The sequence below is a fragment of the Ascaphus truei genome, chromosome 1 (genome assembly GCF_040206685.1).
Source record: "Ascaphus truei isolate aAscTru1 chromosome 1, aAscTru1.hap1, whole genome shotgun sequence".
NCBI lineage: Eukaryota > Metazoa > Chordata > Amphibia > Anura > Ascaphidae > Ascaphus > Ascaphus truei.
This window is the reverse complement of record NC_134483.1, coordinates 403,650,988-403,667,886: the sequence shown is the minus strand read 5'-3', so window position 1 is coordinate 403,667,886 and position 16,899 is coordinate 403,650,988. Positions and strand designations below refer to the sequence as shown.

At 41.1% G+C, this 16,899-nt stretch overlaps 1 protein-coding gene across 2 annotated transcripts in view; it reads right to left on the bottom strand.

Moving 5' to 3' along the window:
* DCHS2 (dachsous cadherin-related 2) overlaps positions 1 to 16,899 on the bottom strand; it is a 328,465-nt gene that overhangs the window by 80,747 nt on the left and 230,819 nt on the right. The window lies entirely within an intron of this gene.

Sequence of the window (16,899 nt, the reverse complement as noted above, 5' to 3'; positions counted from 1 at the left end):
CTCAAACTCCTCGTTGTTGGCCGGTTCTACTAGTTGTAAAATATGATCAGATTTACAATTACAATTTGTCAGAAATGTTTTTATTAATCATTTACAAGTTTAAAAAACTGCATAAAATTGATGGTACACTTTTGTAACACACTTATGGGCATAGTGATGTACTCAGTATATCGGTGTATTCTGATTGATGCCCTCTTTTTATATTGCTACTTACTTATATTTTCAGATGCAGAAAATGCCAAACTTTTATGTTATTGTGTATAAAAAAAGTTACATGTGACAAGTCTTACATTGAATTTAATACCACTAAATTCCAGTTAGAAATAAAATGTGCACAGATGAAAAATATACAGTACTATGTATTTATAAGGTTTGATACCCTGATCAGGAAATATTGATCTGAATTTTTTTTTTAAATATGAAAGCATAAATCAGTAATATTTCTTCTGTATATCTATTAGAAATTGACTCACATGCTACAGGCAGCAACAGAATCCGAATAATTCCAATACCATACAGTTGTTACCCTATATATTCAATTAGTCACAATTTCTGTAGCATGAAAAATGCGTATAGTCCTTCATGCAAAAAGATGGTCTTTTTTAACTTTGCCTACAGTCCCCTTAGATAGTAGCATGAAGAAAATCCACCTTAGGCAAATTGTTACTGTAATTATTGACTTAATGGTTATGCAAAGCAATTAATGCTATATAGTATCCAATCCCAACATTAATAACCAGTGACACTATACATATGTTTCCTACAGTAAGCTAATATATTAAATAATAATACATCTTAAATGTATTCCTATGTTGGGACAAACCATCTTAATAGATAAGATCTAATTATTAAAAAAACATTTTGTTTAATAAATTTAAATATGAATCCCATTTTATTATATTATTGCTACTATTTTCTTAACTCTGCAAGTTTGAACGTCAAATTTTAAACTCTGAAAATTAAATGTTCACGTTTGAAGTGGTTATGTGACAAGCATGGCTCTCAAGGCTGGTGTAGAGGCAACACAATATCCAGACTACATTCAGACAGTATGCAGATGGCCAAGGGAGGCATGCGGGTTATCACCCAAACTAACCTTAAAATCTGGTAGACAAATTATTTAAAAATCATTAAGATAGAGCTAACCTTCCCAGGATTAACAGTTTTAAGCATTCCATATGACGGCTTCTTAATGCTTTTAAGAAGTGTTGTACAAAAGATCAAATTATGCAGTTGTGTAAGTGGATAAAGCACATTAAAAAGTAATGTGTTGCAGATCCAGACAATACTGAAAGTATGGACATGGTCTAAGAGTTGGTTCAATAGGCAAATATATTAAATATATTCTTAATTATATTTTGCCAGTCTAATAGATTCTTATTTATTTTGTGAAAGTAGAAGGGATGATCCAATTGTGTTATTAAATGCTGCAGTTCAATCTAAATGTTTTACAGTGGCTCAGTCGTATTTTTTTGTACTTGAAAGGAAATTTGTCTGTTGCTCTAAATTTTCAAACCTGTGCAGGAGGAAGTTGTCACCTGTGAATCATTCCATGATTTAAAGAGATGAGAGAAAGATCAACTAAATGATTTCTGAGTGCGTGTGCTGTGTTCTGTGTCTGTGATCTCTGTGGCAAACCTCCCTTCCTTAGTTCATTGATATCTGGTTAAACTCAGTCTACTGCGGCATCATAGTACTCTATTGCCACGTCTCTGCGTGCCCCTAGGTCGCACCTGTGACATCACTGCTTGTAACATCACTTCAGCCCGATGCGCGTTTCACTCGGGGAGCGCCTAGGATTAAGTACTAAGATGCCGCAATAGACTGAGTTTAACCAGATATCAATTAACTAATGAAGGGAGGTTTGCCACAGAGATCGTAGTCATAGACACAGAACAGAGCACACTCACACATCAATCATTTAGTTGATTTCTCTCTTTCTTTCATCTCTTTAAATCATGGAATGATTCACAGATGACAACGTCCACCTGCACTATCTAGATGATATGAGGTTATAAGGTAACACAGAGGACGCTAAAATATATATTTTCGTTGAGATGTTAGGATAAATATTGGATTAATTCACAACAGATCACAACCCCCCACCAACTACTTTTCTTTCAATTCAATGCTGTAGGAACAAGCCAGACTTGATCTATAGTACACTGAATAAATACAGCAAAAAAAGCACAGCTTTTCATCTAGGTCGCAGCTCTATTGTGAGTTTTAGATCATTTTTAAAATGTGCGGTTTATTCATTTTCTATTTCTTCTACAAAATTAGCTTTTTACCAAAACATTCAAATGAAAACTTAATAGTTCATATTATGCAAGGAGGTTCCTTTTAAAGTGCTTTTCTGTCCAGAGTTATTTGATACATATACAGTATTAACAGCATCTACACAAATACACTGATGAGCAATCCAGTAAACGAACAATACAATAGAGGAAACTACACTGAGCTTTGTCCAAAAAAAATTTTGACACTGAATAAATATCATAACATTTAGGAGATAAGATGTTATCCCATCTAAAAGAAAATCTTTTTTCGAAGGAACATGTAAACTACTACAACATGTTTAGAATAATGATAGTAAGAAGGATTTGACAATCGAATAAGCAAACTAGAGAGAATAAGTTACATTTTGATTGTATTTAAGCCTGTCATATACTCATTAATGTAGCATAAGAGATTGTGCCAAGATAAAAAATATGTATGGAAAGTCCTCTTCATGAAACGTGTTTGCTTCATGACAAGGGCTGATCTAATGATCGAGGGGCCGACAGCTGCCAGAATTAGGAAACACAACGTGCATTTTACAAATTTCTTTGAGGTTATTTGTATATGTACAGTATTTAAGGTTTTTTTTTTTTTTTTTAATTTAACGTACACATTTTGAGCTTGGGGCGTTTTCTATGCTATTTTAGTGTTCTGCAGAGGAATCACAAAGTGGAGTAGGAAAATGACGCGTAGCAAGTGCTTTTCTTTAAAAGCTGTATTATACAGGAGGCATCATTTTAAAGAGATCTACAGGTATGTTAAAGTGGGTAAGAAGCACAAAGTGATGCACTGTGGGCCAGCTCCACATCATTACGCTAACCTAAATTATTGTTACGGTCATGCTAACGTTTATTCAATATAGAGAATAACAGAACAAAAACCTATAAAATATTGCATCGATACATTTCTACGGATGTTTGGCTTACGCATATGCAAATTAGATGCTAATGATCCGTTAACCTAACATTGCTGATCCACGAAACTCCATTAATGTTAGTGCAGGGAAATAACATAGCACAGTGGATATTCTGAACACATGATACATAAAGCTTGGCCCCCTGCAGACGCACTTACCAGAACTCCCTCCTCCTGTCTCTGTACGTTCTCGCTACCTACCAATTAGACTGTAAGCTCCTCGGAGCAGGGACTCCTCTTCCTTAATGTTACGTTTATGTCTAAAGCACTTATTCCCATGATCTGTTATTTATATTATCTGTTATTTATTTGATTACCACATATATTACTACTGTGAAGCGCTATGTACATTAATTAGAGTACATTTCTTAGAATAATTAGCAAAGAGACAGAAATAGTGAACTTAACATTTATTCACACACATAGTTCCACCACTGCGGGAGAAAATGTACATAGGAAAAAAAAAAAAACAGGTCACATGAACATTTGCAGAAAACATGCAACAAAATAAATAAAAAATGATCTCTTCCTCTTTTATGCAGTGGAAGGGACAGGCTGGACATGAGAAACGAAACCCCAGATGTTGGAAAGGATTCACTTGCTGCTGCAGAATTGACCCAATTGACGCTTTCTGATGATTGCTGCACTACCCAGGTTAGGCTATTTACAGAACCAGTAAGTAGAGCCAAACTATTGGTCACAATGGTGATATGTTGCCGTCGAAGTTATGTTACAACTCTGTAAAGGCTGCTGCTATTTCGCAGATTCATACAGTATGCCAATATGCAGAAGCAGCTGATGCTGATATTGCAGAATGGCCTGATCATACTAATCAATAGAGCGGCCAGCTTCACAAACTGATGGACGCACACCATCTGAAGGAGCAGGTGAAGGAGGCGGAGGTGGAGCTGCATCCTCCTCTGGCAGAACTTCTGTGAGGTTTAAGGTGGCTGCGTCCTCCTCTTGCAGCTCTTCCTCACATCTTACTTCCATGAAGCTTTCTAAAGGTTCAGATGACTGTTTGTATTTACTGTAGCTCCAAATCCTGGTCTTCTCTGCTGTGCTTATTTTGTTTGCCCCAGCAGCATCAACAGCAGCAGAAGTGGAGGCCTTCCGAGCCATGTGTACACCTGTAGGATCATGCTAATATGGCTGAAAACCTTCACAATGTATTTATTTGAATTTTACCGTGTGCATGGGAGTTACGTTTAGGTAATGCACATGCGTTACACGGCTGGAATGCATGTGCATTAGTTGACATGCACATTAGATTTTTTCCAATACACGTGCATTGTATTGGTTATTACATCTCTGCACAACTAATGTACCCAGTACTGCATATATCGCTACGATACTACTTTGGGTGACAAATTCTATTTTTTTTGCATATCATTAGCTTTGTGGATAGCCATTAAACTCGGGCAAAATAACATCTGTTACCTGGTTAGGTAACGTCTCATTATTTGCCCTGATTTAATAGAGCTCCCTGGATCTGGGGAGACAAAGCCCGCCTCTTACCCCAAGCCGTTCTCTGACCTGCCACACTTCTCCTTGGGGCCATCGAATGTCTCCTGCCACTTGTCGGCATCCAACACACAGCTCTCCTCTCAGCTATTGGCACCGTGACCCGCACCTCGGGCAGCATCACGTGAGGCCCATCCAGCCTCTCCCCCTCCGATTCTTCTTCTTACAGGCGTGAATGTGGCCTCCCCAGCAGTCCAGACTGCCACACTGTTCACTGCACCTCCTCACCGCACCTCCTCACCGCCTGCATCCTCTGCATCACCCGAAGAATGGGGAGGGGGGAGAGAGACCAAAGAGACCCAACAGAGGTAAGAGGGGAGCCTGGCCCCCTGGTCATAGTTGCTCTTTGCTTAGGGCTCAAGGCAGCTTTCTAATCTTGTTTTTCACATAAGCAGGTAGAGTACAACACAGTTAACATAAAATACATGTAGATGCTTCGAAATAAATGCTTGACTTAAAATGAAAGAATCCCTACTGCACATGCAGCAAGATCTTTTCTGGGATGTAGACTATTCAAATTTAAATACATTCATGGGATATTTATTATTTTTTATAATATATGTTACCAATTGTGTGAATGTGAAATGTGAATGTGAAACCCCCAGATTTCATGCTTTTTGGAGGGCACTCGCGTGATTTTGGTGCAAAAATGGCATCATGCTCTGAAGCTGGAGGGTGGGAGGCTTAGGAGATGTGAGGAATTACATGGAAACATGGAACTGCTTCTCAGAAGAGGTGGTTGGAATCTAATACGGGAATATAAAACTGCTAGGGATAGAGACAAAGCTGTCCTAAATATGAAAGAAAGCAAAAGATCCCGTACGGTCTGAGGATTCCAAACAGAACACAGAGGTGGCTCTTATCTACTGTCATTTTCTATCTGTATATGGAACCATACGGAATTGATTATGGAAGTACCTAGCCTCACAATTGTGCATATGAATGAGTTATATTAGTTTACATCAATTGTATGTTAATTTAATGTCTATGTTGTATAGGCTGACATTTTAGGGCAATATTTAATTTATATTAATTATGTATTAATTAATAATAGCATGTTCTTGTATGGCACTGCTAGTTTTACATAGTGCTTTACAGAGACATTTTACAGACACAGTCCCTGCCCTGTGGAGTTTACAATCTATGGTTTTGGTGCCTGAGGCACAGGGGATAAAGTGACTTGCCCAAGGTCACAAGGAGCCAACACCGGGAATTGAACGAGGTTCCCCTGCTTCAAACTTAGTGCCAGTCAGTGTCTTTACTCACTGAGCCGCTACTTCTCCTTATTACCCATATTCATTTTAAATGCTTTATTGCAAAGGAACTTGCTACGACCCCCCACAACATTAATTGTCCAGTGCCACAACTGCCTCGGTCACGTGGCTGTGGGACCAAAGATATTAAGGCTTGCTACGTCTGTAAATAGGAGCCAATGTCTTTCAATGTTTTGGGCAGCCATTCAAATGTGTTATATAAATATTGCCAACATTGCACGTCTTTCATTGTAAATGTTTATCATTAGCAGCACGCATTTAATTCTGGATTGAGCCCAATCCCATTTTTAATGAAAAGAAAAACATGTGCCACTGCACCATCAAAGGAATATCTTTATTCTTCATTCGTGCTTTTGCTGCAGTGCCATGGAATATTAGCAATAAATATTAGGCTAAGTCATTGACACCTCTTATAATGATGTTTTTCTTCAGACAGAATATGCTCTTATGAGAAATTAAAAATAAAAATGCCACTAATTAAGCGCAAACACATTCTTTGCATCAAACGCATTGTGTAATCGGCTTGGCCAGAATTCAGTTTTTTTGACAACTACAAAGAATGACATATTTTTTTCTAACTGTTACGAATCAGTCAACAGTGAAATGTACTGTACTTGTGAGTGTAATGTTTAGCAAAGCTTTGCACTTCAAAGCTTTAATGAAGTGGTTTTTAAAATGATGACATCTCCATCTTAACATAGTTCTGAGGAATATTTTTCAAACTGAAAATTCCATTTTTAGAAATAACATGTCCCCCTTTGACGTAGTCAGTTGACTTGTGAAACACGATCCGGAATGGGTGGTTGCAGGAAGACTGGTGCGTAATGTCACAGAACCGTGAAGAGGATAGCGGCAGAGAGGGTGAAGAGGCAAACGGTCTCTGATGTGAACTCTATATAAGATTACTTTGGTCAGTGTTCATTTATTTTATCATTAAATCAGAAAATAAGTTTACAAAACAAAGGGGTTTATGCATTTTTATTTTCTTTAAAAAATGGGGGGAACTTTTCACCTTTGATTATTATCTCTAGGCAACAATCCTCAAGCATTGCTCAAGGCAAGAATGATGCAAAAATGTATACCAATTCTACTGAACCACAGATGCAATTGCAGAATACTTTTACCCATATACTCTACTGTACAGAACATTTATATGTGGCACAAAGAGTATTTAATAATAGGCCAATATTATGGTAATATCAGAACTACTATTGGCTCTTGCATATAAAGTCACACCCCAACAGCATTCCCACAGAATGTACAGTGTCAAGAATTTGATACATCTCCTTATAATCTGTGGACCATGTAAATACTCCCTAACTCGTCTTTTCACTCCCTAAATCACTAGCTGACACTCTGCGGAAAGAACATGATACATTGAAGCACAGAGAAGCAAGATCATGTTTTCATGTTAGCTATGTGATACAGACAGTTTTCACTATCTTTACCTAAACAAAATGAGAGTTTGTTTTAAAGTAATAATTAATCATAATGATATTTCAATAAAATAGTCTTGGTGGTTCTAGGACGCAAAAGAAGTTAGAACAGAAACTACAAATGTTAGATAGGCTACAGTGAGTGAGAGAGCTTTTGCATTGTCTTACAGTATGTATTATTCTTTGTCCCCAAAAGATGTGTAAATTATCTAGGGGGAGAATAAGCAGCATTGTGGTAGCCTCTTACTATATATCCCTGAAGCACTGATCACTAAACTATGTATTGTAATGTAGCACAGGTTTTGTCTGTGCTTACAGTTTGTGTAAAAAATATTACAATTCACAGTACATAAACAGTATATGAAATTATTTGGCTAAGTAATGTAACATTTAGCAGGTTCAATCAATTCCACCAACTAATTCAAGGTTCAGAGTCTTAGGGGCCTATGCTAGTAGCCGTCTTAAAACGTCTCCCTGGACCTGTTACACCACTAGTTTTGTCAGCATAGTTATCACGGTATTCAGAAAGATTCTGAAGACCTGCAATAGCAAAATGACAAAACTAGCGAGGAGCCAGCGATGTGATGTTCACCTCTCTCAAAATATCTCGCCAGCGATTGCAGGGTTTTAATAACAATTTTAATACTGGTGTACATGAACAGGGGGTCTCTGGAGCAGAACCGCGTTGATTTCAGGTCCGGGACCCCTTTCTTTCCGAGATATAGGCCCCGTTATGGGGTGCCGGTATCTCCTATGCATTTCATGTCCTGGTCACGTGACGCGAGACATTTAAATGCGTGGAGATACCGGCACCCCATAACAGGGCCTGTATCTCAGGAAGCAGGGGTCCTCGGACCTGAAATCAACGTGGCCCTCCTCCGGAGACTGCCTGCTCACATACATTTGTGTTAAAAAATTTATTAAAACAGCTTCATTACCTTAGCGTTTAGCCACTAAGGCAATAAAGGGGTTCAACTGCAATAGCCTGTTTATTGTTGGCAGAGGGGGTGGTTGAAGGGGGCAATAGCCCCAGGGTGGGTGTTGGTTAGGCCTGCCGGGAAGGCTGTGGGAGGAGTTAACCCCTTCACTACCACAGCAGTGGGAACCGCTATGGTAATGAAGAGGTTAACCAGTCACGCTATCCCCCGGAAGGCCTAAACATCCACCCTCGGGGCTACTACACCCTTCACCCAATCCGTCTACCCCCAATAAAGAAAAATAAACACAAAAACCTTACTACCCACCTCCTCTACCCCAACAACTCCCCCAACACATACAGTACAGTAATGGGCAAAATTACTTTTAGGTGCTTGTGTATTTATTTTATTATTGTGTATTTTTGGCCTTAATGATTTTTATTAGGTTGACCATTGACTGCTATAGTGGCTTATCATGCCCATATTATATGGGTATGATGTACCACTGTGCCAATCAATGGATAGAGGGTGGGTATAGTGGGGCCAGGGTGGGTGGTTAGGCCTCTCAGGTGGGTATTGGGTGACGGGGGTTAACCCCTTAATTACTATAGCGGTTATTAATCGCTATGGTGATTAAGGAGTTGGGGGCCATTAGATCTTGTACTCTTGCTGCCAATGGTGGACATGGACCTTGAGTATGTTGATGAGGACGCCCTTCATGATGGCAGGGGTAAGTAGAAGTTTTATTTACTTTATTTATGCTGGCTAATGTTTGATTTTGAATGGGCAAATCAGCAATTATCCATATCTGCATAATAGTAATTTTGCCCAATACTATACTGTATGTGTTGTTGGGGGTAGAGGAGGTGGGTAATATGGTTGCTGTGTTTTTGAATATTTTTGTGGGTAGCGAGGATGGGGAAGTTGGCATTTGGCCCTTGGTGGGTGTTTATACCTACCGGGTGAGTAGCAGGAGGGGTTAAAACCTTCATTACCTTAGCAGTATTAACCACAAAGGTAATGAAGGGGTTAACTCCCCCGCAACCCCCCTGCAAAGCCTAAACATCCACCAAGGGCCAAATACCACCTTCACCCACCCCGGTTATACACAATAAACATTGGTAGTTAACCCCTTCCTTGCCTTAGCGGTTAGCCGCTAAGCCAGGGGTGCGCAAACTTTTGCAGCTGCGCCCCCCCCTCCCCCCCTCTCCCTGCTGCCCTGGTGCTCGTGCCCTCTTTACCTCAGTTTCCAGCGTCAAATGACGCCACGGGGTCATGTGATGTCACGTGACCCCGCGGCGTCATTTGATGCCGCGTTGCCATGGCGACGTGTCAACAGCTGTCTGAATCTCGGTAAGTAATAGGTTGCAAAGGCCTCACGCGATCCCCCGGCATTTAATTTAAATGCCGTGGGGAAGAGTGCGGGGCCTCTGCAACCGCTGCGCCCCCTACAAAAATCTCCTTCCCCCCCTGGGGAGCGCGCCCCCCCCCCCCCCCCCCGTTTGCGCACCCCTGCGCTAAAGAAGTGAAGCCGCCTGTAAATGGATTTTTCATGCATCTGATTCATGCCGGGGGCCTCCGGTGCTGGTATTAATGTGTATCAGCTCCGGAGACCCCTTGCATAAATCCGATCCAGGAAAAAGGCATTTTTTTTACTAAGTCCCTCTCTCGTCGCCGCCTCTGAAGCTTCTCACCAGCTTCACGCCAACTTTTTCTGGCGAGAGGAATTTGGGCGGAAATTGCAATTCTAAAGCCGCGATTAGACTCGATAAGCTAATCAAGGCTACTAGAATTACACGAGTTTCAAAACCTGCCGAAAAATGGCTTATCGCAGCTCACTTGGCGATGTGTTTTGTACGAGAGAATAAATGGTGAAAAAATGCATTCGCCGCCCACTTACCGAGGCTTACTGAATCGCTGTAGGCATTTTTGGCCGGTAACAGCTAAATAGCCTCGATAAGTGGGTTATGACAGATACTAGAATAGACCCCTTAATATTTATATTGTCGTGAAATTGGCACCCAGAAAGTACAGTAGCCAGAACAGTATATGCCATCCTACTTGTCTCTTAATGATTCCCCATTAAATTAAGTGACTTTCTCTGTTTGTCCCAAATTTACAAAAGCGGTGGGGAAAAACCATTTTATGATAAGATTTACTAAAGGTTGTTTGATTGTATTTTTTTTGGCATGCATGCACCACGCTCGTTAAAGTTAATGTATTCAGAAATCATGTGAGTGCATCTACTAATTATTATACAGTATGATTTGATCAGCAATATCTGAATGGTGCATTTACAGTACTGCTTATACAGGCTGACTAAGAATAGCCTGTTTAGGCGTATACATTGGAAATAGTGATACAACTGAACATAATATTGGCACTGTGTACAGTAGCATTAAAAAAATAGTACTACTATCTAATATTTTATAGTGCGTCTGTATTATTAGCACATACTGATCCATTTTTTAATAGCATACAGTATATGCATGTTTATTAGATAAATATATGAACACCCTATTATTAATATACTGTAAAGAGTAACATACGAAACAGCACACAGCATACATTATAATCTAATATACAGTATCTAGACAAACAAAAGTAAAGTAGAAGTTATACCTTTAGTAGATAACTAGGGGTTAAAAAGAGTGCAAGCTTCCAAGACCATAAATGTCCCTTCTTCAGGCAGATTTCATTTGAAGAAGGGACCTTTGTGGTCCTGGAAGCTTGCACTCTTTTATTTTATCTAGCACAGGTATCACTTCTACCTTATTTTTGTTTGTCTATTCTACAGTACCGTCCTCTAATACTATATATGTAATACACAATAAGTGCACAACACATTTATATAGCATTTATTAGCACAAAAAATATATATGATGTACAGTACCGACACAGTTTATTCTAATGCGGCTAGAGCCGCAAGCCGCGAGGTTTCCCGGCTTTCATGCTGAATCCCCTCGGCATGCCACGCGTCACTGATGCGCGGTCACGCTTCATCGGGAGCGTGCGCGAAGGGAGCCCTGGTGTCCCGAGATGTGGGGGATGGCGGTGGGGGGCTCCGGGGGACCCAGAGAGGGGAGGGGGGTGCCTCGATCGGAGGACCGATCCTCTGAGGCTCCGGAGCGCGCACGGGACACCTCGGCACGCGCCCGGTATCTGTCGCGGCCGAGACCGGGTAAATGTTAGAATAAACTCGGCCGCGACAGTATTAAAAACATAAAATACAGAACCAGACCATCAAATTCACCTATCAACACATGCACCCGATACCTTTTGTTCAATCAGGGGTTTCCATCGTGCCTAAAAGATCTCAAAACCTACATGACTAATTGTTTCACATTCATTGTATTCCTTAAACATGTACTTTACGTATAAACAAGAGACTAACAGCTTCCTTTAATTGTGGCTTATTCACAGCTTGCCAATAGTTGGCACCCACTAAACTGTTTATGGACAGTGGTAATAAAAACAGTTTGTGTTTAAACATCACATTGATTGCTTAACAAAAGGGGTATTTATTGTCTTACTTGCCTCTGCGATCAGTTATATTTGGGGATAACCACTCGACAATTGAAAAGACGTATTTTGAAGCACTTTTTCACTATTGCAAATGCTGAGGATTTTTTTTAAAAAAGGGGGAAGATGCTTAGCTAAACATTTCCTTACAGAGCATAATGGTCAATTAAAATATAATTAAGCCCATGATATTGGTGTGTTAAAAATGGCCATCAGAAGTGGTGATCACGAGAGGCTGCTACTGCAGCATGAAAGCAAATGTGTCTTTACTTAACAAACTGTACAAATGTGATTTAATATGATCTGTTTATGTTTACTCTTTTATTGTTCCTTTTGTGTATGTATCTTTAAATAATTTATTTATTTATTTATTTATAAAATATTTTACCAGGAAGTAATACATTGAGAGTTACCTCTCGTTTTCAAGTATGTCCTGGGCACAGAGTTAAGACAAATAATACATGGTTACAAATACAGTTACATAAATGAACAAGGTATACATTTATATACAAGACATTGCATGCACAGTTAAAGAAAATATATATTATGAGCGTATGAAACAGTTACAGACCAGATTAAAGTGTGAGACAGCCTTAGATTTGAAAGAACTTAAGCTGGTGGTGGATATGAGAGTCTCTGGTAGGTTGTTCCAGTTTTGGGGTGCACGGAAGGAGAAGGAGGAACGTCCGGATACTTTGTTGAGTCTTGGGACCATGAATAGTCTTTTGGAGTCTGATCTCAGGTGATAGGTACTGCATGTGGTAGGGGTGAGGAGCTTGTTCAGGTAGCTGGGTAGCTTGCCCAGAAAGTATTTGAGGGTGAGACAGGAAAGGTGAACTTTGCGCCTAGACTCTAGTGATGACCAATCTAGTTCTTTGAGCATTTCGCAGTGATGTGTGTTGTAGTTGCATTGGAGAACAAAACGACAAATTGAATTGTAGAGGGTGTCAAGTTTGCTAAGGTGGGTTTGAGGAGCCGAGCCATATACTATGTCTCCATAGTCAATAATTGGCATTAGCATCTGCTGTGCAATACGCTTTCTGACCAGGAGACTTAGGGAGGATTTGTTCCTGTAAAGTACCCCTAGTTTGGCATAGGTCTTGGTTGTCAGGGTATCAATGTGCATCCCGAATGTTAAGTGGGAGTCAAACCATAAGCCCAGGTATTTAAAACTAGTGACAGGTGTTAGGGTGGTTTTAGCGTTGGTTCTAATCAGGAGCTCAGTCACTGGAAGCTTTACAAATTTAGTCTTGGTCCCAAATACCATTGTTACAGTCTTGTCAGTGTTTAAAAACAGTTTGTTTTGGGAAATCCAGTTTTCGAGTCTCAAAAAGTCAGACTGAAGTATGTGTTGAAGGTCAGAGAGGCACTGGCTGTGTGCATACAGGATTGTGTCATCTGCATACATGTGTATTGAGGCTTCCTTACAAGCTGTGGGAAGATCATTAATGAACACTGAGAAGAGTAGGGGCCCCAGAACAGAGCCTTGCGGGACACCACAAGTGATATCCAGGGGGTTGGAGTTAGAGCCTGAGATGGACACATGTTGGGATCTTCCTGATAGGTAGGACTGAAACCAGTTTAAAGCATGTTTCCCTATTCCAGAGCTCTGGAGTTTGTTAAGCAGGATAGCATGATCAACTGTGTCAAAAGCCTTTGCAAAATCTAGGAATACTGCACCAGTGAGTTGTCCCCGTTCCATTCCACACTGGATTTCATTGCAAACTTTTAGCAGGGTAGTTACGGTGGAGTGTTTGGGACGAAACCCAGACTGGAATTGGCTAGGGAAATTTGTCTTGGTGTAGAAATCGCTTAATTGGGAGTGGACACATTTTTCCATAACTTTGGATAGAATTGGGAGAAGTGAGATTGGCCTGTAGTTTGAGACAGTGTTTTTGTCCCCACTTTTGAAGATTGGGACAACTCTGGCAGTTTTCCAGGTCTTAGGGATATGGCCTGCAGACAGGATAGAGTTGACTATGGACGCAATTGGTTTGGCAATGGCTGGGGCACCAAGTCGTAGGAACCTAGATTGTAGTAAGTCGGGTCCACATTGGCTGCTTAGTTTTAGTTTGAGGAGCGCTTGTGTAATCTCCTCTTCAGATACTGGGCTAAATTGAAAATTGTGGGCAGTGTTGGGAGGGGGTGGGACTATAGGGGTACTCCCAGGATGAGATTCAGGTTTGGGGTTTGTGCTGCGTTTCGCTAATAAGTTAGTGGCACACCCCACAAAGTAATCATTGAATGCATTTGCAATGTCAGTGGGGTTTGTCAGAGTAATATCCCCCTTAGTGATATTACTTGGTTGTTGATGGTTAGGAGGCTGGAATATATTGTTGATAATATCACTGTGGGTATATATCCTGAGCAGTGAATCATCTTAGACATGCCACTGATGAAGCGGAGGAGAAACGAGTGTCGGGCGCAACCAAAAACCAAGCTCACTAACATGGCCGCCATCACATTCCAACTGTAGCAGCAGATAGACTATCATATTGAATTGATCTCATCACCTTCAGGACTCCATTCAATCACATTATGGCAATATTTTAACGTATAACCTGTGTTGAAAAGACTGAGATATTATCTTTGTGTTTTTTTCCCCATTGTTTTATCATATTATTTTCAGTTGTGCTTAACATAGGGTAAAACCTTACTATTATTTGGTCATGTGTGTTGCCCTTGTTCCGACCCCCCACCCCGCCCGCTCCCCCCCCGTAACTAAAGGGGCTACTGGTACTGCCGTTACCTGTTGCTGACAGAAGGCCTGAGCCTTCGCCACTGGGAGCCTGGGGTGATAATGTAATCTCCTTGGGGCAGCGCCTCCACCTGAGAGGGATCCCAGCGTAGCAGGATAGCACCTCACAGGAACAATGTACCCAGTAATTACACACACAGGTTATGGTACAACAGTTTTTACTAGACACCTAATCAGCCTAACAAATACAATACAAAGCATACACTATGTAGATGGATATATTTATATCCCCGCTGGGTATTTCCCTTGTCTTTGGGGCGCAGGGGCACCAGAGCTGTAGAGTCCTTCCCACAATGTCAATCCCACCCAAGTATGATGCGTAGCGCTAGCCTGTGGACTGTTGCTGCCCGGGGCTCCAGCACCCGGGTGTAGCTGAACAACAATCAACGGTCAGTCTACTTCAACGACCCTTCCCCCTCTACGTTGGGTGGCCTCCAGCAGGAGTGTCCCACCATAGATAGTCTCTGAACATAGATGGATGGTCCCAGACCACAAGGCCACAAATCACAGCGCGGCATCTTCACTGATATCTACCCTCACTACTGACAGCTACTGAGGAAAGATCCCTGACTATGGGCTTTCCCTGCAGCAACCACAAGCTGAGGGTGAATGGGGTCTAACTGGGACCTAGAAGGGGTGATCTGGCCTAGTCTGAGTGCCACTGACACTCAGACCCTACCTTCCCCTTCTGCATCCCTGCTCCGACTGACTACCTTGCGTTCTGAGCGTGCCAAATGTATTGATCCTCTCCTCAGAGGATCCTAGCAGTCCTTTTGGCTAACACTGCCCACCTGATTAGAACGTCCAAGGGGATCCTGGGATGTGTAGTTCCCCTGCGGACCCTTCCTACCATGGTCGCTGCTCTACTAAGGCCTCTGCGCATGCACAAGCTATCGGTAATGGCCGCCGGGGGACGGAACTCTTCTGCGCATGCGCGATCCTCCACAATGACGGCGCTCTACCTGGGCGTCTGCCATGGAGCTCCGGAGCAACGGAGCTCCCTCCACTGCTCTCCCGCCAACCGCCTCACTCCCGACACCACGCAGCCCCCACCAGAGTTTCCTGATAGCCGTCCCCCTCCCACAGCCCGGAGGTAAGATTGGGACATGGCTACATATGTATAACAGTACCCTGGTTACCATATTGCATGCAAGGGAGTCTATGACTTCAATGGGGCTTTCTCTGTGATAGAGCTAGATCGGCGCTCACAGCTTACTAAATTGGGGCCTATCCCTCTTTTTCTTGCTGGATACTAGTGCTAGTATTATTAAAACAATATAATAGTTTATGCATAGAAAGGGTGTATGTATTGACAATGAGAGTTACCTCTCGTTTTCAAGTATATCATGGGAACAGTTATGACAACAATATATGGTTAAATGATTGAGCCACCTGTGCTGAAGCAGGGATATCCTTAAAAGCTGACCTGTTGTTGGCCCTTGAGGACTGGAGGTGAGCGCCCCTGCTCTAGAAGATCGATGTAGTGTGCCACCCCACCCTTGGAGTGTTAAAATAAAATCATCTTTATTGTAGCAGCAATGTTTCGGTGTATCACTACACCTTCATCAGGATTGATGCACGTGTAATCATACCATGTAACGTTGATACTAAAATAAAGATTATTTTATTTTAACACTTCAAGACTGGTGTGCCAGGTTACATCGTTCTTCTGGGGTAACATTACAGCCGTTTCTTAGAACAAGCTACATGAGAATGTTACCTACTAAATAGTGTCTGCTTACAGCGCTGCTAGTCCAAATGTCCAAAATCACCTATCCTGTGTACTCGGATCAATTCATGCACAGCTTTGCATTGAGTGGTATTAAGAAATGGAATTTGTTATGCTGTTGTTGTGTCAACAGACACATTGCATAGTAATTATATACGACCTATGTAAGATAGTTCGGATTTACAGAAAAGCACATTCTGACATGTTACAGTATGCAATTAAGGGGTTATAAAATGAGGCGAGTTCCTTTAGAGCACACTTTCCAAATGCACTTACCCATGCAATGTGACAGAAATGTTCAGGAGGTATGTACAAAAATAGAACATAAAGCATTTGCCGTTCAAGTTTAGCAGCAAGGAAAACAAACATCTGTTTTTTTGTTTTAGTAAAAAGATATATGTATCGCGTGTATAATTTTCTGCCACCATAAAATATTTGTTTTAATATACACAATGTGAATACAATGAAAACCACACATATTTTTTTGATGCTTTTGAAGTTTATCTTTAATTAAAACTTCTAAATTGCCAGCAGCATGCTGGTA